Source organism: Melitaea cinxia, chromosome 23 (genome assembly GCF_905220565.1).
Source record: "Melitaea cinxia chromosome 23, ilMelCinx1.1, whole genome shotgun sequence".
Taxonomy (NCBI): Eukaryota; Metazoa; Arthropoda; class Insecta; order Lepidoptera; family Nymphalidae; genus Melitaea; species Melitaea cinxia.
This window is the reverse complement of record NC_059416.1, coordinates 12,271,767-12,298,187: the sequence shown is the minus strand read 5'-3', so window position 1 is coordinate 12,298,187 and position 26,421 is coordinate 12,271,767.

Sequence of the window (26,421 nt, the reverse complement as noted above, 5' to 3'; positions counted from 1 at the left end):
GTGTATTTACTTGACTATTTTTTTTATGTCCATACTTGTATTACTTGTCGATGTAATTGAAGTTAGTGTTTAAGTTTGCGAGCAATCACATTTATTATTAATTAATAATCGTTGATTAGTAATAATAATATTTTATAATAATAGTTTTTACAACATAACAAATTATTGACGTAAGTGTTTGATATCTACTAGTGGTAGAAATTCGACCATAATTAAATCTAATATATAAAATTCTCGTATCGCGGTGTTTGTAGTCAAACTCCTCCGAAAAGGCTTGACCGATAATCATGAAATTTTGTGTGCATATTGGGTAGGTCTGAGAATCGAACACCATCTATTTTTCATCCCCCTAAGTTATAGGGAGGGGGGATTAAGGGGGTTAATAACATATAGGGCAAAACAACGTTTGCGGGGTCAGCTAGTTAAATTATAAGTTTGAATATTAAACAAAAGAGTATAATATGCGTATGTGTGTCAAATACATGGTAGTGTGTGTAATGTTTTTTTATTGATTTAATGTACTTTTTATGCATAATTAAAAAAATATATTTTAGCATTTTGCACTCCTTCCCTATATAAACTATAAATGTGCGAAATTGCACACTCCTCCGTCCGTGTAATTTTCATAAAAAGGGGTACAAACTTTTCCTTTACGTATTAATATATCTTTGATTGTACGGATATTTTTTTTTTGAGACTATTATTGTCAGACCAAGGTTTATGTAAAGAAAGTTAAAAAATAATATAGCGATAAATATAAGTTGTATTTTCAATATTAACATTATTATAAGATCGCCAGTTGGGACTGAATGAGGATTGCAGAGAACGGAGAAGCTTGGTGCGAGCTTGGGGAGGCCTACGTCTAGCTGTGGACTTCGATAGGCTGAAGACCATAAATTTAAAAAGTAACTCCTAAGAAATATGGGATTTATTATATAACTACTAATTTTAAAGTTATACTTCTTCGGACACGTTGGGTAAAAATGATGATAATCACAAAAAACCGACACCCTGAAGTTAGCTAGTCAACGAAGAAGAAGTTAGCAACGTGAAGTTAGCTAGTCAATAAATTATAACTTCTTAGGTGCTATAAGTACACTACACATACACTTTTTTTTTAATTTCGCAAATCAAAATTTACAATCTACGTTTTTATAAATAAAAATTAAAATTTAAATGAAATAGTGGTAAAACGCAAGCCTATTATTGTATAAAAAAAATTTAAAAAAATATGCAATTAAAAAAAAGATACATTTAAATACGCTTCCATTTAAAGGTCATTCGAAATATGAATATTCATTTACATTTAAAGAAAAATACGCAAAGAAAACGTTTACAGTGAATAAAATATACTCAATTTCAAATCCAATAATAATAATTGAATTTACAAAAATTCAAACAATACTCGTAAATGTTAAAAGTCAGATTCAAAGAATTTCAATGAATGAAACCACGCATGTCTGTCGGCTTCAGGCGTCAGTATACGGCTAACTGTTCTAAACGATGGACGTCCAGTAACACACACTGCCTAAAGTTTTCGTAAGCACACCGCGTAAATGATTATAAATTATACGTTCTGTGAGAATTGTGTTTTAGTGGAGTGATTTTGTTTGTTTAGTGAAAGTTTGGACGGAGATTTTTGAGCGGTGAGTTTATTTTAATTTGAATTTACTTAATTAATAATAATCTATGAAAGAAATTCGGGCAAATGTAAGTTTTATTTACGATATAGTATTAAAATTAATAAATCTATTAGTACCTATGAAGTTTTTGAGCTTTTAACTTTACGTATTTGCAAATTTAGCAGTATTTTCCTAGCTTTAGTTGCGATCAGAAATCTTATTACAAATTAATAGTTAACGTAAGCCCTTTTTTCAGCGAGTTATGACAGAAATAAAAATGAAATTATTTCATTTTAAATTTATTTACGTAATGCCACTTATTTAATACATAAAATAATGACATACATATGTGACTGTCAAGGTTCCAGACGATTTTTAAATGTATATTTATAAATATAGATTTGTAAATAAGAACTGTTAAGTTTGAACGTAATACTAAGTACCTACATGAAAATAAATGTTTCCCGTACTTTTCATTTTGTGACAGTAAAGCAGGCAGAGGGCTGCTCTTAGAAGCGTGTAAACGTCTAAATTATTTCAGATTATTCAAAAAAATAAATGTTTCAAGGTATGTAGTGGTGAAAGTAGAGAAATAACTAATTCTTATTATTAAAAGGTTTTTTCCGGGTGTCTTCGTCATAAGTTTATTAATTTACTTTATTAATACACTTATCTACTTATTGTACTTCTCTATATAAAAGTTATAGTACATGGTTTCCCTTTTCTTCCGAAATATCTTTTCATATCTTAACTGAGATAGGACACAGCTGGAAATATCCTGCTCAAATCTGGAACAGCCCGTCTGGAAAAGTACCTCGATCTTTTAGAATACATGACACCATAACAGCCCTTCGCAGTCCACTACTGGACATAGGCTTCCAAAAGTTCATACCAAAAATGGCGTGAACTCATGTGTTTTGCCCATAGTCACCACGCTAGGCAGGCGGGTTGGTGACCGCAGGGCTGGCTTTGTCGCACCGAAGACGCTGCTGCCCGTCTTCGACCTGTGTATTTCAAAGCCAGCAGTTGGATGGTTATCCCGCCATCGGTCGGCTTTTTAAGTTCCAAGGTGGTAGTGGAACCGTGTTATCCATCAGTCGCCTCTTACGACACCCACGGGAAGAGAGGGGGTGGCTATATTCTTTGATGCCGTAACCACGAAGCAATCTTATTATTTTTTATTATTCTTTTAGAATATTAAATTTGATTTTTATTCTTTTAGAATATCTTAGCTAAATAATAATACTTTTTACTGTGAAATGACTAGAACTCTTGGTGGGATTGAGGTAAGGGTTCGCAAAGCGCTTGCGATGCTTCTGGTGTTGCAGGCATCTATAAGGTATGGTTATCGCTTACTATCAGATGAGCCGTACGCTTGTTTGCCAACCTAGTAGAGCTTGTTATATAGTAGGTATAAGTTTTTAAACTTATGCGGCTTCCACTATACATGTATCTAATATGTTGGTTTGTTAAGTACAGCAGGATATTTCCTTCTCGATTTCTGGAGTAGTCTGACTAGAGAGGTACCTCAAGCTCGAAGAATATCACAACCAAATAATACCGCTCTGAAGAAGTCAAGTATTCCAGTGGTGAGTGAGCTAGAGGTCCTGGGGAGGGTCGGGGGATTTTTTTTCGGCAACGCGCTTGCAATGCGTCTGGTGTTGCAGGTGTACGCTACGCTACCGCTACCCGCAGTGCTTAGCATCCATATACCATGGCGGTGGTTTGTTTACCACCTTTATAGTATAGAAAATAAATCTCCATTTTTTCTTTCATTCATCTTTAATGTACAAAATAAAATATTTACATTTTTATTATAAGTATAGATAATGCGTTGTTTCTCGGAGGTTGTTCATAATTTTAAATTCCCAGAGCATATCTTTTAAGTCCCGTAAACATCATAAGTGACGGGTACTTATTTTGTGTGGAAAATATAATTTAATATTTTATGTAGAACTCCTGTCACTCAAGTTAATTTTGACGTTAATTTATCAATATAAGGGGCTCGATGGTAATTTGTCATCTAAAACAAAAACCTAAATCATTTTCGTTATCGGTTTCGTGTAAAACGATGTTAATGGAGAGTGGAATATGATTTATGCCTTTTTTTAACATTTAATATAACTTGAATAGCAGTGCCCGCGACTTCGTCCGCGTGGAATTTACCATAAAAGTTATTTTAATTTCTAAAATATCCTAAAGTAGCCTAAGTTATTCCTTATTACTTCGGGTTGAGGGTCAGCAACGCGCTACGATGCTTCTGGTGTTGCAGGCGTCTACGCTACGCTCCCGCTACGGTATCCACTTACCATCAGGGGGACCGTACGTTTGTTTATCACCTTTTATAGTAATGAAAAAATCACCAATTTTTTTTAACAACCGTATCGGCTATTCCTTACCATTAGGAGAGTCGTACGCTGATTTGTCGACCTAGTTGTATAAAAAAAAAAGTTATTTTTTTAGGTTATCACAAGTATTGTCCACGCGTATCGACTCGTCGTTCCTTTAGGCCTAGCCAGTGAGGTCGAGAGGGTGGCGCAGAGCTTAGGCAACTCTGCGTTTTCCTGAAGAGTGTCCTAGGCGACACAATGTCTGTCTGACACTGTTTAAATCGTCTGAAATAGACGGACTAAGGCCAATGAACATAGTAAGCAATCAAAATAAAAAATCAGCATTCAACTAGGCTTTTACAATACCTTTGTATCGTCATTTTAGGGTAAAGTTATTGTGAGTATCGCAGTGGGGCAGCGTGGTGGATTTAGCTCTGGTCCTTATCCTACACTGAGTGGCCTATGCCCAGCTGTGGGGTGTTACAGGCTTATTCATGAATCGCGAAGTCGTGAGTAAATCGTTTTATCGTAAAGCTACCACACTATCAGGATAAAGATTTTGCTGTGAAGTGGTAAGAAACATCACTAAAATAGACAGTTATTTTTTGCAAATAATGGGTCGATATTTTTATTTATCATCATTACAGCCTATACAGTCCACTGCTGGACATAGGCCTCCACAAGTTTACGCCAAAAATAACGTGAACTCATGTGTTTTGCCCATAGTCACCACGCTGGGCAGGCGGGTTGGTGACCGCAGTACTGGCTTTGTCGCACCGAAGACGCTGCTGCCCGTCTTCGGCCTGTGTATTTCAAAGCCAGCAGTTGGATGGTTATCCCGCCATCGGTCGGCTTCTTAAGTTCCAAGGTGGTTGTGGAACCTTGTTATCCCTTAGTCGCCTCTTACGACACCCACGGGAAGAGAGGGGGTGGCTAAATTCTTTAGTGCCGTAGCCACACAGCACATTTTTATTTATGAAAAGATATAATAATAATAATTAGATAAATTACATTGAATTGAAAAACCTTAAGTATATATATATATATATATATATATATATATATATACATAATACAATAACTAAAAAATATTATTAAAAGGAGTCCCTATAGGCAAGGTTCCGAAGATACTGGCAGTGTTCCCCCTTTGAATAGCTAGACTGATTCTTTGTCCGAAGTAGCTGCCAGCTCTTCGGTCGGTGTGACGTCGAATAACCTTTTTAATTTTAGTTTTTTATTAGTTAGTTTTTTGACAGTTATTCATTATTCAGTCATAATATGTCCGCGATGAAAGACAGCGCCACTATACCCACACATCTTTATCATCCAAATATCCTAGTACAAAATAATATGCTTAAGCTAAAAAAAAATAATCTTCACTCTAGAAAAAAGGAGCGGTCGAGAGACGCCCTCCGGCCCACTGGACCGACGATTTACGTAAGAATGCCGGTGTATTGAGGATTGCGGAAAACCGGGATGTCTGGCGCGAACTTGGGGAGGCAGATGTCCATCTCTAGACTGCTATAGGCTGAACTGACTCACTGACTGACTAAAAAAAAACTGACTCCAATTTACCTCGTCAAGTAATAAAATGAGAGTATCATATGCGTTATCGAAGTTAATAAATTATACGCATTATTATTGATAAAACTTATTGTTCATTTACTTAAATAACCTTATTTTTTTTTAATAATACTCTTTTTACATATATTTTCTTTGTATGTTTTTGTTATCTGTTATAAATGCTTAATTTTTTTTATTGTATGTTATTATACATGATAGTTGCTGATATGATGTTGCTGTATTAAGAAATTTAATGTAATGTATTTATATCGATGTAAAAATATGTATATTGTTAGTAAATACTCAAATAACTAAATAAAATAAAATAGAAATAGACTTTTTTACTCGCGTATTTTAGTAACAATTCACAAATATTAAGTAGTAAACATGAACATAACAGACAAATAACCTAAACCACCTTTTCATAGTCGGTCGGTAAAAATAAACATGGCTAGACCGTCGCTTTGGGTTTCCTGTCGACGACATCGAGGAAGACAATCTTAGTTATGCTTATATGCAGGTACATCAGATCGATAGCAAACAGATGTCGAACTGTATTAGTCTGTTACCATGCATATAATTATGATACGAAATCTTTATGACAATATGCTTTTAAAAATAGTTCGAATATAAGATTTGGCTAGCTCGTTGGCGCAGTTTGTCAGCCTTGCTTGCCCGCGTGTTGCGGTTTCGATTCCCGCCTGAGTCTATGTGTAATATTTGTATTTATTTATATATGTATTATTTCCAGATATATTTGTCAAAAAAAAAATTGGTTGTCTGTAACGTTGGTTTACGGACGATAGTTTAACGTGACAACGTCATAACAAAACATCTTGTACGCATAGGCCTGTCAAGTGGGAGAAAGATAGATGCGGCGCAAGCGTACAATGAGCGTAACGGGACAATGAGTGTAATAGGACAATGAGTCATCCTTTTTCGTGCATGTAGCCGGTGTTCATTAATTTATTACACGTTGTCACGTCAAAAAATTTTTGTTAAAAATGTCAGCGCTGCTAGCTTAGATTAGTTAACGTGACCTTCTGATATCGGCTCAATGATCCTCTTGACAATCTCACGCTAACACGTCATGATCGCCTATATCGACTTTGTATGATATGTGTAATTTATATATGTAAGTATTACGTATATATTATGTTTATTATTATATATCATTTATTACTTTATTGCAACATATTCTAATTCGCACACCAATTATTTGTTTACTTCCTAACTGCAGTTTCTGTTTTGTGTCCCAATGTTGTCTGGAAGAGATTGTTCTTTCAGCGAAAAGACCGCCTTAGCGATAAGACCGCTATTATTTTGTTGTTTCTTTTAATGGTGTACAACAAAACGTATTTATTATTAATCTCGGTGCAATTAATAGAATCTTGAGCATTATTTTAACTTTATTGTGAAACAATGCCTCTTTATAATATGTATGTTAAAACTGTTGGTAAGTATTTTACACGAAAACTCTTATTTTTATTGAAATACTTCTAATAAGATCAGTTAGGCAAATAAAGATTTTTAGAGTCTAATACCCTATTAGGCCAAAATAAGTTCTGAAATGAAAACACGTAGGAGGACGTTTACTTAAGTACAAAAATTTAGACATTTATTTTTATTATTATAAAATACATAAATATTAATCAATGAAATACACATTCCTATTAAATGACATTAAAATATTTATTTTGCCATAAGGTAATTTTTAATGAATGTCACAAATTTGACTACATTCTTAAAAAAAAAAAAAAACATCAAAAACATATAAAATAGTCACCAAGTAACCATGTCTTAAAACTAGGTACATGAAAAAACTTAATCAGGACAATCAAGCTTATTTTAAGATTGTCATTCGCTAGGTACAAAACGGCTGTGTATGTGCTTGTTACTACCTACTTTCTACTGTTTACAACTTCAATACTGACCACTGCATTATATGTCCAGCCTTCTGTGCTAATTAAGTGGTATTAGTCGTGTAATACACTTTTTAAGCGACTTACAAAAAAGGAGGAGGCTCTCAATTCTATTGTATTTTTTTGTTTATGTTACATTAGAACTTTTGACTGGGTGAACCAATTTTGATGAATTTTGTTTTAATCAAAAGGTGTTGCGTGTCATTTCGTCTCATTCAAATTCAATTGAGATCTGATAAGTGCTTTTAGAGTTATATCTAATAATGTGTATTTACTTGACTATTTTTTCATCTACTTACGTTGTATTACTTGTTAATGTAATTGAAGTCGGTTTTTTTTCGTTTGTGAGCAAACACATCTGTTGTAATGTTATCATGGACATTACCAGAAAAATAACTTTTTTTAATCTCTCTCACGTTCTTCTATTTGTCATAGTTACGGAAAAAAATCTACGAAGTGATATAACAAAAGATTCGTGAATATGTGATATTGTCTCCGAGGCACGGTGTGGAGACCCACAAGGACAGATATCCAAACGGAAAAGAAATATTCTACAAATACAAACATCTATCCCGAGCGGGAAGCGAACCCAAAAGCTTTCGGTGTTTTAAGCGCACACGCACCATTACACCAGAGCGGTTACTAGCCCACTTACTTCATGAAAAAGTTTTTTAAATATTGATCTCCTTCTTCTCTAAAGACTATGGCTCCATCAGCTTTTCGCCGATGATTTTGCCAATGACAAGTGCTGAAAGTATATTGAAGTATAAGAAGTTGATCTCCTGCAAAATGATGATTTTCGACTTGTACCACTTGTCACAGGAGGCACAGATGTATATTTGGCGTTCCGCAGTCGATTGGATTGGTCGGTCACCAACCCGCCTGCCCAGCGTGGTGACTATGGGCAAAAAACATGAGTTCACGCCATTTTTGGCATGGACTTGTGGAGGACTATGTCCAGTAGTGGACAACGAAAGGCTGCTGTGATGAATAGTCGATTGGCGTTACAAATTAAGTTCTATATTCTTATCCAGGACAAATGACCTTGAACTGTAAATCATACACAGTGTGAAGGTTACTTTCATATGGGATCTTCACATAAAAATAAGGCAAATAATAAATTACAACAATATAATAGTAATATGGTTTTGGTTTTTTGCCAAAATACCGAGTCCTTGGTAAAGAGATGAATCGCCAAGTCTTTGAAACACGTTGGCACTTAGGTTTTATATATCATCTTAGATTGGATACCTTCCAAGGATATCTTGTATAATTTGGATACTTTTTCAATTTTTCTTGGCAATGTTTGTAAGACGATATATACATATAAGTAAATATGAAAAATGTAGTAATTCGAGATTTTTCATATCGATAGCGTAGAGAAATGCCAGTCAAGATATTTATACCTTAGGGTAATCGTTTAAAGCTTGTGTAATTCATTTATAAACTTTTAAGTAAATCTGTGAAATAATCTTGACAACGTGATTTAACAGACGGTACAACGCCGCCTATTAGTGAATGAAGGAACTAAGTACATTATTCTTTACATCAAATCAATAATAGCCTTTGACTCGGACTCGCAACGCCATCTATAATAGATGAAGGAACTGAATACATTATTCATTATATCGAATCAATATCACAAATGGTCTATAAAAATAGTCCTCAAATTCAAGGTGGGTAGTAATTAAACCCCAACAACCCTTGTAAAGACATTTGTTTGTACAGCAACCAACTTATCTTCGTAGTTCTAAACTGTTAAACAATTTACCGAGAATTGATTGTTTTGATATTAATAGTAACAATAGCAGGGTAAACACGAGAAGGAATAACAAAGTTGTAACTTCCAAGTCCGACTACGCAAAGTAAACTACTCGTTTCTAGGTTATGGTATTCGCATGTATAATAAAATCCCACAAACAATTTAACAATTGTCTCAACTTAAATTCAAAATGTTTTTATTAAAAACAAATTAATAGATAAAGCTAATTATTCAGTGCAGAATTAAATAGTTGATTAAGATGTGTGGACTTAGTGACGCTGTATTTCATGCAAGATATTACTAATTTTGTACTAAAATACTGTTTATATATTATTTTTAAGGGAGTAATTAGAGCTTAAATAAGGGTTATATTTTATTTTTAATACAAGATGTAAATACTATGCCAATATCCACAAAGAAACTCATCAGATACTCTGTAAAAGAATATAAAAGTTAAAATTGAGTCACATTTTTGGCCTATAATGAATTACAATATATAATCTATATTATTAAGCTGAAAAGTTTGTTTTTGTTTAAATGCACTAATCTCAGGACTGTTACAAATTGAAATTTTTTTTTGTGCTGGATAGCTCATTTATCGAGAAAGGCTAAATAGGCTATTTTTGTCCTCAAATTAACGCGGGTAGCACTGCGGGGAACAGATAGTGTTATAATATGTTGAAAAATGAGGCAAAGTGGTAAATTGACAAATCTTGTACAATTCACTGAAAGGAAATAGTAAACTTAATTCTGATAACAGAAAACAGGCATCGAGCATTAGACGGGTGACGGTGATCAATTAACACTAAATAACCTGAAGGCTTTTCGCTGCAATTTTCCTTGAATGTATGTTTATAAGATGTCTATCTATATTTTTTTATACGATAATGTAGGAAAATAAGCGTATCCTACTCTACTCCCAAGCCCCCCACTAGCTCTGGTCACTTTACTCGTCACAGGACAAAATCCTGCTTGAAAGCCGTATTATTTAGCTGTAATCTTTTTTGAGATTGAGGTACTTACCCAGTCGAGCTGCTCCAGATTATGATCAGGATGTTTCCTGCTGTAACCCTGCTGTGCGCTACTTAAATTAAAATTAAAATACATCATTACAATCCATTCACAGTTCACATGTTCTTTTTTTTTCAATTTATTGGCCAATAGATAACAAATATATTATAATTTGCAATTTAAGTATGACGAAAACCTCGCGAGTTTCTGGGTACAGGGAGTCACTCAGTTAATTCCGTAATGCGAAATAAAAATAAATAACATAAAAGCGAAATGCAGTTTTTAATAATTATGCTGAAATGCAAATCGCTACGTTCTGCTTAGTGATTTGTATCACTACGTTCTGTTTAAGAAGAACTAACGATATCATTAAAAACCTTGGACATTATGAGGATAAGCTTGAGTACTTTCAACTCCAGTCACTTTCAAGTCGGAGACGACTTCTCGATCTTACATTCACAAATTAATGAATGGCGCCATTGACTGTCCCAACTTACTGGCTCAATTAAATATTCGTGCCCAAACTAGAACTATAAGACCGTCAGCTTTTACACCTTTCGTGGAAAAACGTACACGCTCACGTCAGGGCCGATATTCTCCGATTAATAGGTTAATGTTGTGTTACAACTCCGTTTATAAATCAATTCAGCGGAATGGTTTTCGTGCATCAACTCCTAATGATCAACAAAAAAACACAAAAGCAGATATCGATATTTTTTCAGACAATCTTTTTAAATTTTAGTACAATGTAATTTTAAAAAGATTGTTAGTTAAATATTTTATAATTTTAATGATTCTTGATTATGATGTTTGTATTGTGGTTCCTTTATGCTATATGATTAAGTATGATGATGATTGTTATTGTTATTATCTATTATGTGTGTGAATGAATGTTGATTTGTACAGTAATATTGTAATTATTAATTAATGTCCTTGGAATTCCTTATAAATTTTTCAATATTTTGTGATAAATTTTAATGTTAAATTTAATTGTGTTATATATTTTTTATGATTTTTATAGTCGATTTTTTTTGTGATTTAATTTAATAGGAATTTGTTATATATATAACTTTATTTGTATATTGTGCGTCTGTTTTCTTTTTGCGAATTGTGTGTAACACCTATAATTAAGGCAACACTTATACTTCATATTGTAAAAATTTATTCTTTTTCTGTTTTTGTTAGTGTATGTCTTGGTGTTAATGTTAAAATAATAAATAAATAAAAATAAAAAACCTAAAAGTTGGGTGAAAATGAAATCAAAGCCAGTCAAAAAAGTCAAACTTATAATTCGATATCTAGTAGGCATATAGTTAAACCAATTCCTCAATGTTTCGTGTTGCTGGCAATTTTAGCCACACCTTAGTGTATTAGTGGCTACAGATTACTGCGGTTCAGAGAACTACTTACACAATATACAAAGAGGTTAAAACTAAATGAACATCCCACTACTTGAGATAGGCCTCGTTCTCCATATAGATGGAGGATCGGAACTTAATCCACCACGCTGCCCCACTGTGTTTGGCGGATATGTTATCCACTATGAGTAACGATCACTAGTAGGTATTCATAATAACGACTTGAACTGATAGCTTAACGTGCTCTTCGAGGCACGGTGACTTTGTGATTTAGTAATTGTGGATCAATTTAAGAATAATATATAATAGTTATGGAGTGGGCCTTTTCAAATAAATAAAACGGTATCGAGTTCTGAAAATAATTGACGAATTACAATAAAACGTAGACAAAAACACCCTAACTTTTTAATTTGGTAATTTTTTTTTCTCATTACAAAATTTTTACGATATTTTAGATACCTCTGTAATAAGCTACTCTTTGGTTAGAGGATATCTACACGCACACACTAAAATACGAACAGTCGAATTTCATTAAACATCACCTTTATTTCACATGAAATAAGGCTTATTATTCCTTGTAACATTTCTTATTCAGTTACCGAGCCTAGTGTTAGGTGTAATTTGTAACTAAAAATAAACCCCTAAAAATTGTTAACATACAATGGATGATTAAATGCTTATTATGTTAATTTCATAATAATTATACTTTTTAAATTGTATACAAGATTAAAAAAGGTCAAAATCTGGATCAGTCCGACTGGGGAACTCGACCTTACTGAAGATCACAGCTTAATAATACTGCTTTCAAGCAGTGTTGTGTTCCTGTGGTGAGTAAGGTGGCCATAGCTCCTTGGGATTGAGGATAGGGTCAGCAACGCACTTGCGATGGTGCTGGTGTTGCAGGTATCTAGGCTACGGCAGTCACCATCACGTGAGCCGCTTGTGTGCCGACCTAGTTTTATAAAAATAAAACTTATTTCGAAGGAATATTTTATGAGTCATAAATTCATATAAAACATTCACAGAAACGACAGTAGGCTTAATGGCATAATAATCGTTAGAATATGGGCAATGTTTTCGAAATCATTAAAAATGATGAATTGACTGACGTCAAAGTACTCACATGAATGTGGTTTGAGTTTTGGGGTTTGTGTGCACGATGATTGCTATCGATTTGTATTAAAAAATAAATTATATGGTGTCATGGGATACCAGGTAGGAACGAAGTTCCTTCGGATAATATAGAAGCAACACAATTTGAAAAAAAAAATGTTGAATTTTATATATATTTTCTAGTTCTTCATTTTTTTATTTTATTTTGTTGATTGGTGTTTAATTAAGTACATAAAAGTATTTAGGAAATTTAGTATTTTAGAAAATAACAAATACCGTAAAATAAAATAAATCAAACAAAATAATAATAATAATTCAAACTATTAAGTGAAATAAAAAACATATGTCTTTATTTATTAACCGACTTCCAAAAAAGGAGGAGGTTCTCAATTCGACTGTATTTTTTTTAACCGACTTCCAAAAAAGAAGGAGGTTCTCAATTCGACTGTTTTTTTTTTATGTATGTTACATCAGAACTTTTGACCGGGTAAACCGATTTTGACAAATTTTATTTTAATCGAAAGGTGGTGTGTGCCAATTGGTCCCATTTAAATTTATTTGAGATCTAACAACTACTTTTCGAGTTATATCTAATAATGCGTTTTTACTTGACGCTTTTTTCGTCGACCTACGTTGTATTATACCGCATAACTTTCTACTGGATGTACCGATTTGGATAAATCTTTTTTTTTAGAAAGGAGATATCTCTAATTTAGTACCATCATAAGGAAACTAGGATTTGATGATGGGATCCCAGAGAAATCGAGGGAAACTCTCGAAAATCCGCAATAACTTTTTACTGGGTGTTTCGATTTTGATAATTTTTGATTTAATGAAAAGCTGATGTTCATCATGTGGTCACATTTAAATTTTATCGAGATCTGATAACTACTTTTTGAGTAATCTTTGATAACGCGTAGTTACTTGACTATTTTTTCGTCGATCTACGTTGTATTACTTGTCGATGTAATTGAAGTCGGTTTTTTTTTCGTTTGTCTGCAAACACAATTATTTTTGTCGACAGTATAAAATGACATAAATAATTTAAAAAAAGTTTACTAGTAATATTTTAGTTTAACAAACGTCATATTATACAGTCGTGTGACTGATATTACGTCACTTCCGTTATATATTTTTCTTACGGTTTTAGTATCACGTTTTTTCCAGTTCGGTCGCCCAGCCAAATGTCAAGCCTGCCGTAAGGAACTTCGTTCCAACTGGGTATGCTTCGCGACTTTATTCACGACAGCTATATAATTTCATTTATCATTACAGCCTATACAGTCCACTGCTGGACATAGGCCTCCACAAGTTTACGCCAAAAATAACGTGAACTCATGTGTTTTGCCCATAGTCACCACGCTGGGCAGGCGGGTTGGTGACCGGCGGGATATAATTTCATTTAGTCTGTAGGAAAAAGTAATTCCGTAGTTTTGAAAGTTTCACGCGATTTTCTGGTATCAAGTTATGTTCGACTTTAGACCAAGGATTATGTTGTTTATCATTTTCATTTTTTTGGTTTGACATAATGATAATAATTAATAATGATTTATTTATTTTGCCAGAATAAGGTATACATGTTGTCAAATTAAAAATTTAGTCAACATATTTTACCTATTTTCGGTGTGCAAATATTATTTTAATGTCTTTAAAAAGATAGTTAATTGCAATGGAACTAAGAATTAGTATATACGTAGTATATTTCAAAGAAAAATTTCACATTACATTCATTCGGATTCAACCGAGAACAAGATATTATTTATACATACAATTTTAAATTAACATGATTGTTTTAATTACTAAAATTATTTAAAAACAGAATATTCGGATATTTCGGAGTTCGATATTTCAACATTATATCTACGAAAGTTCCGCAAAATGAAAATAAAAAACATGATAAATATTTCGTTTTTAAATAATTTTCACCCGGGGTCACCAACCCTATGGGCACACATGAGTTCACGCCATTTTTGGCGCGAGCTTGTAGAGGCCTTTGTCTAACAGTGGACTGCGATAGGCTGAAGTGATGATGATGATGATGATGATGATGATGATGATGAAATAATTTTAGTAACATAATTATAATACAAGTCATTTATAAGTAACCCAAAAAAACTAGTCAAATAGAAGTAGTAGCTTTGACACAAGATAGGCTTAAAACTGATCTTAAACTCTTTGGCTGGTTTTCTGTTTTAGCTAATAAATGGTATTTGGTATATGGTTTGTTTATGGTTTGGTTTAATTGTATAATAAAAGCTTCTATCAATACTATGTGAGAATTAGGATCGATTAATCTGTATTTAAATAAAAATGAATGTTGCTAAGCGCATAAATCAAGAGTGACTCGACCAATTCGGCTAATTTTTTTTTGTATGTTCCTTAAGGGTCACGGAAGGTTATACTAAATAAAAACTAAGGGATATTAAAAAAGTAAAAAAAAAGAATATAATTTTACTATTAACTTTTGACAGAACAAAGTCTGTTCGAGCAGCTAGTATCTTCATACATGTAAAGTATACTAAAAACTGTTAAGTCATTGATTATATAATCATATTCACGTCACAAATCTCATGACAAGTGACGTAAGCCTCTGACGTGTTTACTAATGTAAAATTCTGAAGCATGTTTGTGTACCTACATTGCTTGGTAATCAAGTGATGTTGATTGATCTACATATTCTTTTCATTATTGAAAGAAGAATACGTACCTCGTCAATTTTTGTCCAAATGTCGTATTTAGATTTTGTTTTCATGTCATTTTCTTTAAGTTTAATAAGAATATTTTATCTAGCAACTTCATTTACTTGTATTAAATAAAAATAAATGTAGCTGGGGTCTGGAAACCCTGAAAATATAATCGAAAGCCAGACTTCAAAAGTTCAAAAGACATCTAGATCTTTAATTCAAATATTTACTACGACAAGTATACATTGTTGTCATACGCGGGAATCGAATCTAGCAACCATTAGCGCATCACCCAGTTGCGATACAAATAATTCTAAAAAATATCAAATATTTCTAAAACAGACATTTAGATATATATAGGTACAAATTATAAATGGTACGAAATTTAGGTAATATGATTGTATTTGCTCGCCAATGAAAAAAATCGACTTCAATGACATCTAATAGTTATACAACGTTACCTACATAAAATCGGTCGACCCAGTAAAAAGTTATGTGGAAGAATACAACGTAGGTCGACAAAAAATAGTCAAGTAAATTACGCATTATTAGAGATAACTCAAAAAAATCATCGAAATTCTCATCCTTTTTTGAATTCGGGTTAAATGTATATTGTCCCATTTATACCTGTTATTGTCATATTATTATTAAACTTGTATACAATGTGTCATCACATCATCATCAGATCAGCCTATCGCAGTCCACTACTGGACATAGGCCTCCACAAGTTCGAGCCAAAAATGACGTGAACTCATGTGTTTTGCCCATAGTCACCACGCTGGGCAGGCGGATTGGTGACCGCAGGGCTGGCTTTGTCGCGCCGAAGACGCTGTGTGAATTGCCAGAAATAGTTTGTAACTCGTCTAGTTAGATTAGTAAAAGATGTTCTTGTATAGTTTTTATAGGTCATTTAAAGACTCAAAATCAAAAAATCAAAATTAAAAATAACTATTCAAATAAGCTTCAAAAGCGCCTTCCAATTGTCATTTTACAAATTAATTTATTAATTATGCTTAAAAGTGAAGTTACCACTGATTCGGAATGTAAATTCTGTAGAGAAGATTCGTCAAGAAACTCTGCAGTTATTCTTTTAAAAATATATCGTATTTCATGATCTTTGTTCTATGATCAGATATGAAATAGTCTGGTTCGTGTTTTATATTGTATTTAGGTCAGTAAATGTTTGACTGTTGTGTATGTATGTTGAGTATTGTATTAAACTACCGCATAGTGCCGCTATCGAGAGTGACATTAGTCAAGAGTAGGTGAAGGCTTTACGTAACTGTTGAGTCATGATGGAGAGACTGACAGACTTAACTGAGTTAGGGCACAGCAGAAATATCCTCTCCTAAATCTTTGATTGGAGGAGTACCTTAACCTTAAAGAGCATCATACCTAAATAAAAATTGCTCTTAACGTGTTCCTGCATTAAATAAGGTAACCAGAGCTCTTGAAGAGTGTTGGTGATAAGGTCAACAACTCGCTTGTAATGATTCTGGTGTTGCAGGCGTTCATAGACCGCGGTAGCCGCTTACCAGTAGAGCGTTCCTACATTTGCCACCCCAGTACAAAAAATAATTTTCAAACGAAAAGCCTACAATAGTGAATAAAAATCGCTCTGAGCACGTATACAGTTATCAGTTAATGTTACAAAGATAAGAAGAGTTCGATCCCGAGAGTATTGTGTGAAGTGTGGAACGTGATTCGTTTGTGGAATCATTGTATTTCTGTAAACGAATACAAAATTTGGAAAAAATTGTCGTCCGAATTCCTACCGCATGAAATGTCCTGAACCAATATAGAGATTAATGAATTAATTTAGTTAAATATATTTATTTTTTAAGATCGAATCAACGTACTTATATTCATTGACGACCGCTCTGGTGTGATGGTGCGTTTGCTGTGTCGCTCGGACTGGATATTTGTGTTTATACAAATATTTATTTCCATTCTGGTTGTTAGTCTTTGTGGGTCTCCCCACCGTGCTTTGAAGAGCATGTTAAGCTGTCGGTCTCGGTTGTTATCATGTGCACCTGATAGCGATCGTTACTTATAGTAGGGAGTATATCCGCAAACCCGCATTGGAGCAACGTGGTGGATTAAGCTCAGATCCTTCTCCTGCATGGGGAATGAGGCCTATGGCCAGAAGTGGGATATTAGAGGCTGGAGCGTAGCGTATATTCATTGACAAGATTTTACTACTTTTATAGTAATACAAAGTTTTTTTTAAGTAGCGAAAATTTTAAGCAAAATTTATTCATTAAAACTAATATAATTTGTAAAATGACGAATCGAAAGTGCTTTTGAAGTCTATTTGTTTTGGTTTTGTGAAGATGGGGCAAACTAAACAATATCTTTTCTTACCACGGAGCTACGAAATAAAATTTCATTTTAAAATAGTACGGATTTTGGACGTTTTTACTGAAAAAAACGATTGAAATTTAACTATTACGGCACTCTAATGCGGTTTGAAGAATCATTTTCTTAGCACGAGTATAAGTAATGAAAAAAAACGGTAGAAAAAAAAAATGCGTGCGTACAAAGGACACGTCAGAAGTGAAACTTCTTTGGCAAACTAATTTTTAAGTCTCGTTTATATTTATACAAATCGAAAGATTTCCGTTCCAGCGCCATCTAGTTAGTTTGCAATGTAATACTATCGATATTAATGTAACAGCCTTTGTAGTTTCTATACTACACGCTAGGTGGCTCTGTTGTTAGACAATAACGTTGCACATCTTCGTGACACTAATATTATTATTATTGTGTTTCATCCGTAAAAAAGGTTCTCTCGTGCGCCTGAAAAAGTTTCACTTCAGTAACCGATTGAGTTTTCTTCGCATCGTGTTTTTTTTCTCTTTTTATTTCAATATATATTACGAGTACTTGTAATAAGATATAATGATATATGGCTTCGAGAAGGTACTTGTTCTTTTGATAAACATGATAATAATTTAGGAAAACATGATATGAAAAATAATATGAACGGATTCTTGTAACAAGAAAATTAAAAAAAAAAATGTTCTTGATTTGCTCTACTTACAAAAACTGTTGAAACAACAATTAAGATAATAATTACGATAGAATTAAAGCGTTTTATTGAACGTCTCAGTATTACCACCAACTCGAAATATACGTTATACTTGTAACTTTTATGGTATCTCACAGACGACGGATTCTTTCGAATTTTACCGAAATTGTTGTCTTTACTCCGAGTCAAAATAAAAACTGTTTTGACAATAAATCAAAACAAAATCCATATTCATAAATGTTTCATACTCAAAGAAAATCGTATAAAGATACTAAAGTATTGTAAGATATATATTTTTGTGCTTGTAGTGTGCGGAAAAGGGAGGATCCTCCGATCAGACGGAAGTTGTGTCTGGCGGGCTACTGCGCCCCGCAACGGTTGTTGTCGGGTTCTTGTATATATACTTAATTACTTTGAAAACTCTGATAGCGCGATGTAGCATACGTCAGTTTTCTCTAATTACGTACTTCGTAGTCTTTCGTATTTCGCGCGATAGATGTCGCCAAATGCTTTATTAAAACTTTGTCTTTAATCGTTTAATAAATAAATATCAGTAAAAGTCATGGATTATTATCACGGACATTAAAAGTCTGTAACACTTACGATGGTATGATTTGTGCAAACAACTTTTAATAGACTGTAACGATTTATAATCGCCCTACCGGCGTATTAACCTTTTCCTTGCTTAAGGTTAATTAAGGGACTTATATTGTTAGGGTACATTGACTACGGCTTTGGTGTAATGGTGCGCCTGAACACCGGCAGTCGCTAAAAATCAGCTGTCACGGCTTCGATTCCTTCTGGAGTTGGATATTTATATTTGTAAATATACTTGTTTCCGGTTGAGTTTTAAGTCCTTATGTGTCTCGAAGAGCACGTTACTCATGGTAGGGACATTTGCCAAACCCCAGTGGTTGATTAAGCTCTAACCCCATGCATGGAGAAAGAGACATATGCATCTGCTGGCTGCATCTACGAACTAAACAAATTATACTCCAGAACTTTTTTTTAATACACACACGGTTGTCTGTTCCTAACGTAAGCAACTTAATGCTTGTGTTATAGGTAACAGCCAACTGGTATATAGCTACATTTTTTTTTCGATAACCATACTTATAAATGATACATATATAAATAAATATTTATATTACACCCAGACTCGGGGTGGGAATCGAACCCACAACCCTCGGAGCAGAAAACAGGGTCACTACAAACTGCGCCAACGAGCTAGTCATAGAACTACGCCCTAATTATGCTAATATTCGATAACTATGGCAAAAATTTCGATAAATTTAGTCGAATTCGAACCCGTTATGTTAAAAAAACCTCATTAACGTGGTTTATGTAAAATATATTTCCGAATTTGTTGCAGCGCATTGTTATAACTTTCGAAAGGTAACTTTTCATCTACATATTTGCATATTCCTACTCGCAAAGCTACGAACGAACTAAAGCAACACGCAACTGAAGTAACTTCAATGAAATACTAGATAATTTTAGACGATTTTACGATATAATTCAGCCTGTAACACCCCACTGCTGGGCACGGGCTTCTTTCCTCATATAGAAGGGTCGGATCTTAATCCGCTGAGTTGATCCACTACTAGTTGGCGGATATATTCCCTACTATGAATAACCATCGAGACCGATAATAACGTAACGTGCTCTCCGAAGTGCGTTGGGGAGACCCACAAGGACAGACATCATTAAGTTTAAGGATAGACATCATTAACATTAAGTTTTTTAGACCGATGCCCGACGTTTTGGATTCTTTACAGTAACCATGGTCACGGGAGGGCAAACGTCGGACGCACACCCTCGAGGTGTGCTCGAGATGGGCGGCGCTACGTCGCGATCTGACGACAGTCCTCGGAGGGGACTTGTCATTGCCGAGCGTTATCACCGCGATGCTCGGTGACGACGAGTCCTGGAAGGCGATGGTCTCCTTCTGCGAGACAGTAATGTCCCAGAAGGAGAACGACGAGCGGATGAGAGAGGGGGCCGCCGACGAGGCCTCCGTCCGCAGGCGACGAACGGGGGTGCGTAGGAGGCGCTACTTAATGCGTTTCCAGTAACGCCCCTGTGCCCATGTCGGGCCGGGATGGGAACCCGGTCCTGCTAGACATGGCGTCGTCGGGATTGTTCAGAGGTGAGCCGGACAGTCCCATGGAGGAGAAGTCTGGTCTTTTCGCCGAGGCCAGCCTGTCGCTGGAGGGATCCTGTTGCCTGCAGTTCCGGGACCCTCCAATTAAAGCGGCTGAAGGCTCCCGCAGGGGTTTTGGTCGGTAGTGCACCCCGAAGTGCTAAGCCGACATACCGGTCTAGGAATGCCTACCCGGGCATCCTGGATATCACCCGTAAATGGGTTTCCCTGCGATATCAAAAAAAAAGGGCAAACGTCGGACGGTCGTTAATGGATTTTGATGGTGTATATTTGTAAGATGACGATTCAAAGATGCTTGTGAAAACTATTTGAATAAAGTTATTTTTAATTTGATTTGATTAACCACAATACAGAGATAAAGTCGGTATCGGTACAGAGATCGGTCGGTCCAGCGAAAGCCTTTAAAACAGCGATACTTGCCCTGAAACGAAGGCTTAAAGGGCAGTCTCCTAATAAGCCTTTTAACTAATTGCTAATGAAATACAGGCAACGCCGCGGGTACCAGCTAGTATTATGAAAAATAAAATAAAAATCATGCATAATAAACGCCACTATACGTTTACCGTAACAAGATTGATATATGAGAATGACGTCGCAATACCAAAAGTACTTGAATAAAAACTGGGTTCAAGTAATCCATCATCTCCACGTGAAGGCTTCCCTTCAGTTTTTAAACAAAAAACCTGTAAATTATGAGTAGATCATACGTCTCCTTCAAATCCTTTTTTATGAATATAACGTTAAAAGGGGTGTCTTTGTTTTGTTTTTTTAGAACAGTATATTATAGGGATTAAATTTCTTCCTCTATTGTTATATTTTTTTATATAGCTAGGTTGGCAAACAAGCGTACCGCTCACCTGAAGGTAAGCGATTAACGTAGCCTATAGACATCTGCAACATTAAAAGCGTCGCAAGCGCGTTGCCGACCCTATCAACACCCTATTCTCATGGTCACTGTGATCTTCTGTAAGCTCAAGGTACTTGCCCAGTCGGGCTGCTCCAGATTTTGAGTAGAAAGCTTTCTGGTGTACCTTAGTTGAAAGTTATAGTTTTATAAAGAGAACAAATAGTAAATTGATTAATTTTAAATTTTACAACATTATACATATTTCCAATTCACAACTTAAGAACTGTTAAGGTTTCTTTAGATTTAATTTATGATGAAAGATCAAGAGGTCGCAGCAACATGCATACACGTTGGTTTGCTTCTCTTTAGATAGAGGATAATGTGATGACCAATATTTGGAAAGAACATCGTCATGAGAATTCTGCACATAATGTTTCCAGACCTCTGGTACAGGATTTATATACCATCGAATTTTATTACTACTTCAGCCTATCGCGGTTTGTAAATAATTTGTAAAATGACGATTCAAAATTTCTTTTGAAGCCTATTTGAATTATTTAATTTTTTTTTTGATTTCGATATCGAGTATCTTTGAATTTGACACATTGTTCTTGATTTATTTATTTTTAAATCAAGCAACGTTTGACGACCGCTCTGGTGTAATGCTGCGTGTGCTTTGTCGGCGGCGCCTAAACACCGACCGTTGTTATCATGTACACCTAATAACGATCGTTACTCATATTACTCATAGTAGGGAATACATATATCCGTCAACCTGCATTGAAGCAGCGTGGTGGATTAAGCTCTGATCATTCTCCTACATGGGTAAGAGGCCTATTCCTAGCAGTGGGATATTACAGGCTGAAGCAAAACAATGTTTATTCATTTTTTAGTATTGCATCCATTCTTCTATGTGACCTTTTAGTTTATGCCATGATCATTATTTTAAATATGTCCTAATTCAGTTGTAGTGACCAATCTAAATGTTACAATAAAAGTTCCAAAACAAACGAATGCCTATTGACATGCTTGTTAGAAATAAAGAGGTGATTCAGAAGTTGTCTACAGCTGGGCACAACGCCAGTTCAGCTAGGCTCGCCAAATTGGTTCGAATAATGAAATGCACATTGCACTTTATTGACTTCGTATATTTGTACTATTGAACATGCATAGTTAGTAGTTTATCGTGTATTGTATTTTTTTCGCTTGACAATGGCTAGATAAAATGGTCTTAAGTGGCTCGTATTGGCGACTGTATATTTGGCTATGTAGCATATGTGTTGGTCGTTGTCGTGTTTAAGCAAATTTTAACCTATGACATAAATTTTAATTTTACTCGGGGCATTTAAAGTGACCAAGTTTTTCTCTCATTTGCCTAACTTAGACAAAACCTTTAAGCCCAAAAAATTAAACGCTTCAAATGTACACTCAACGACTCCAACTAGCATTTATTACCACACGAAACCCCGACAGGTCCAGTATAACGCATTCTATGCAAGAACACACAGTCGGGATCAAACCTGCGACATTCAGCGCAACAGCCAGTTCCGTAACTACTGCATCAACGCGTCGTCTGATTAACCCTTACTGGAGAAGTATAGTAAAGTTTTGAAACCTAAGCTCTCCAAAAGAAACTTTATTTAAATATTTTTATACATTTTTTTTAAATAGCAGTAGAGCAAAAGTAACATTATAATATTAGTAAATTATATTGCAAGATTTTGTTTTAAAAATAGCAAAAATGACGGAACAAAGTCCAAAATATCTCTGTCAGAGCACGATCTCGCTAAAATTGAATCAAACCTCGTCGTCAGAAGACATGCAAATTAATTCTTTGAAAATGTTTTGTACTATTTTGCTAAGATTCCATTGTATGTACAGTTATAGGTATGATGTAATTTAAATTAAGGAAAACGCTCGCGCTTAATTAATTGATTCAATTACTTTATTTCGCTAAAAGTCGGAATCCTAAGTTTATTACCCTTTTTCAACTGTTTTAAATAAATTTTATTTTTAAACGATAGTCATCAAGAAGCGATTTTAGTGTTCAGAACTGGAGTTGAAAAGACTGAAATATTTTGTGATATTTATTTTTTTATACAGCAAGGTCGACAAATAGTCGTACGCATCATCTGATGTAAAGAGATTACCATAGTATATAAATGCCTGCAACACCAGAAGCATCGAAAGCGCTGCAGACCGCTCCCCTAAATCAGTATTATTTAGCTGTGATCTTTTGTCCAGGTACTTCAGTACTTGAGGTAGTCGGGCTGCTCCAGATTTTGAGCAGGATATTTCCGGCCGTGATTTACCTCAGTTAATAATAATTTTCATCTTAAAACAATCTTCAGTGGAACATAGATATCTAACCCCGTTATCATACAGTAAATCTTATCATCGACATGTATTTAATCTTAGTATGTTGAAAAATAAAAAATACTTGAATAAGTTATCACATATATTTTTATTTGTTATTTCGACAAATATAACTTAACTACGTTATTAGAGAAAAGTTACTTTTATTTCTTACATCTTCGGTCTGAGATCGGTTCGGGTTCGTTTAGCCTTGAGGCAGAATGCAGACCACAGCTGAATGTATTTATTTTTGTACAAACCCAACTGATGTCCTCCTTAAATTCAATAGATATAATTGTGTTTGCAAGCAAACGAAGAAAAACCGGCTTCAATTATATCGACAAGTAATACAACGTAGGTAGACGAAAAAATAGTCAAGATTACTCTAAAAGTTGATTGAAAGTTGATTGAGTTTAAAGTTGACATAATAAACCTCGGCTTTCAATTAAATTAAAAGTCATCAAAATCGGTACACCGAGTAAAAACTTATGCGGATTTTCGAGAGTTTCCCTCGATTTCTCTGGGATCCCATCATCAGATCATGATTACCTTATCATGGTACCAAACTAGGGATATCTCCTTTCCAACAAAAAAAGAATTATCAAAATCGGTTCATAAACGACGGAGTTATCCCCGAATATACATTATGTATATATATATATATATATATATATATATATATATATATATATATATATATATATATATATCGGTCGAATTGAGTAACCTCTTCCTTTTTTAAAGTTGGTTAAAAAGGGTGGAAATAACATATCTTTAATGTTGATATCAATTAAAAATGAACCTCAAAATGATCCATTAAATAGTGAATGGAGAACCAAAATTAGTCAAATTCGGAAAAGCATACCCAATCACTTTTATATAGGACATAGGTTGAACAAATGGTTGTTGATATTAAGAATAAATAGTGTAACTTAGTCTTTCATTCAATTTGATCAGAAAAAAACCTGATTAAAATAGGGTAAATATTTATTTGAATCTTCTCACATTCAAGGTTGGCAGTAAATAAATCTCCAACAATCCTTGTAAAGATATTTATTTTTACAGCAAACAGCTTATTCAAGTCGTAGTTTTCGAAATAAATGTTTTTGATAAATTTAATCAAGTAATGAATACCCTATGTTACCAGCGGTTCTATATATAATTTTAATCAAATCAGCAACTGTTTTTTTAAGATCATTTTTTACAAAAATCAAAAAGGTATCATTTTAATTTAAAAACATCACTTTTGTTGTTTGAAGACTTAAAAAAATATAAAATGAATACATAATTAATTTATTACATGAAATGTTGTGCTATTTCACGATATCTTCAGAGATATCCAAGCGCAAATGAGTGCAAGTAAACTTTGAAAAGCGATGTTATAACGCTGTCTTAGAAATACATGCTATGAAAAAAAAACTTGCGTGTTATCAATTCATACATAGCAGAAGTGAAAATTCTGAAAAGTAGGAACAGTCCTTGATTATTGCCAAAGCTTTTTTACAGGACGTCTTTTGAGTTAAAACACATAAATGTAGGGTAGATGTGTTTTTACTTACATAAAAATAAGTACTAAAACTTATAAAACCATTTATTGACATTGTTGTCTTTAATTTGACAAGCCCTTTGGCACACTTTGTAGTGATCCTGCTTAATGCTCCAAGGGTAGTAGTTTCGGATTTTTTTTCATGTCGCCCAACGGTTATGACGTAGTTCATATTAATTGTTATGATATAGCTTAGTAACCACATGTAATAATTTCTTATATCAATATTTAATATTCTTATTTATAATTACATTCGTATAATATTTTAAATTAATTAATAATTGGCTCTGATTTCACACATCGGTAAAATTGTATAAAAAGGGTAGATAATCATTTTAAGCATTCATTATTATTCGAGTCGTTAACAACCTTACGCTGCCGCTGTACACAAATATAGACAGATTGTGATGTAGTACACTAGTGCTTAACAGTAGCTACATCATTCGGCCGTTACCTTACCAACATTAATTTGCTTTTTTTATATCACTAGTTCGGCAAACAAGCGTACGGCTCACCTGATGGTAAGAGATTACCGTAGCCTATAGACGCCTGCAACACCAGAAGCATCGCAAGCGCGTTGCCAACCCAATCCCCCCAGGAGCTCTGGTCACCTTACTCATCAACAGGAACACAATACTGCTTGAAAGCAGTATTATTTAGCTGTGATCTTCTGTAAGGTCGAGGTACTTCCCCAGTCGGGCTGCTCCATATTTTGAGCAAGAAATTCCTGCTATGCCCTACCTCAGTTGCTGTGCCCTACCTCAGTTGCTTAACTTAGGAACGATCGTGTGTGTATGTTACACATATTTATTTATTTATTACTCATTTTAATTGATCCATTATGCCAGATAGAAGAGATGCCAATCAGCTCACACATTTTAAATCAAATCTAACTTCAAGACTCTACGAGAAATCTTTATCAAGCAGATTGTTACTTCCTGTAATGTGCCATTCTTTCCATTGTCATGAAATGTATTCAGAAAAGTTATATAGGTAAAAATTTTTATTCCAAAGATTTTCAAAGCACAATATACCAAAGCGGCCTTGGTACGTTTTATTTTATGCATAGACACAGCGATAACTTGTGACCGAGTTTCAAGTGAAATGCGACGA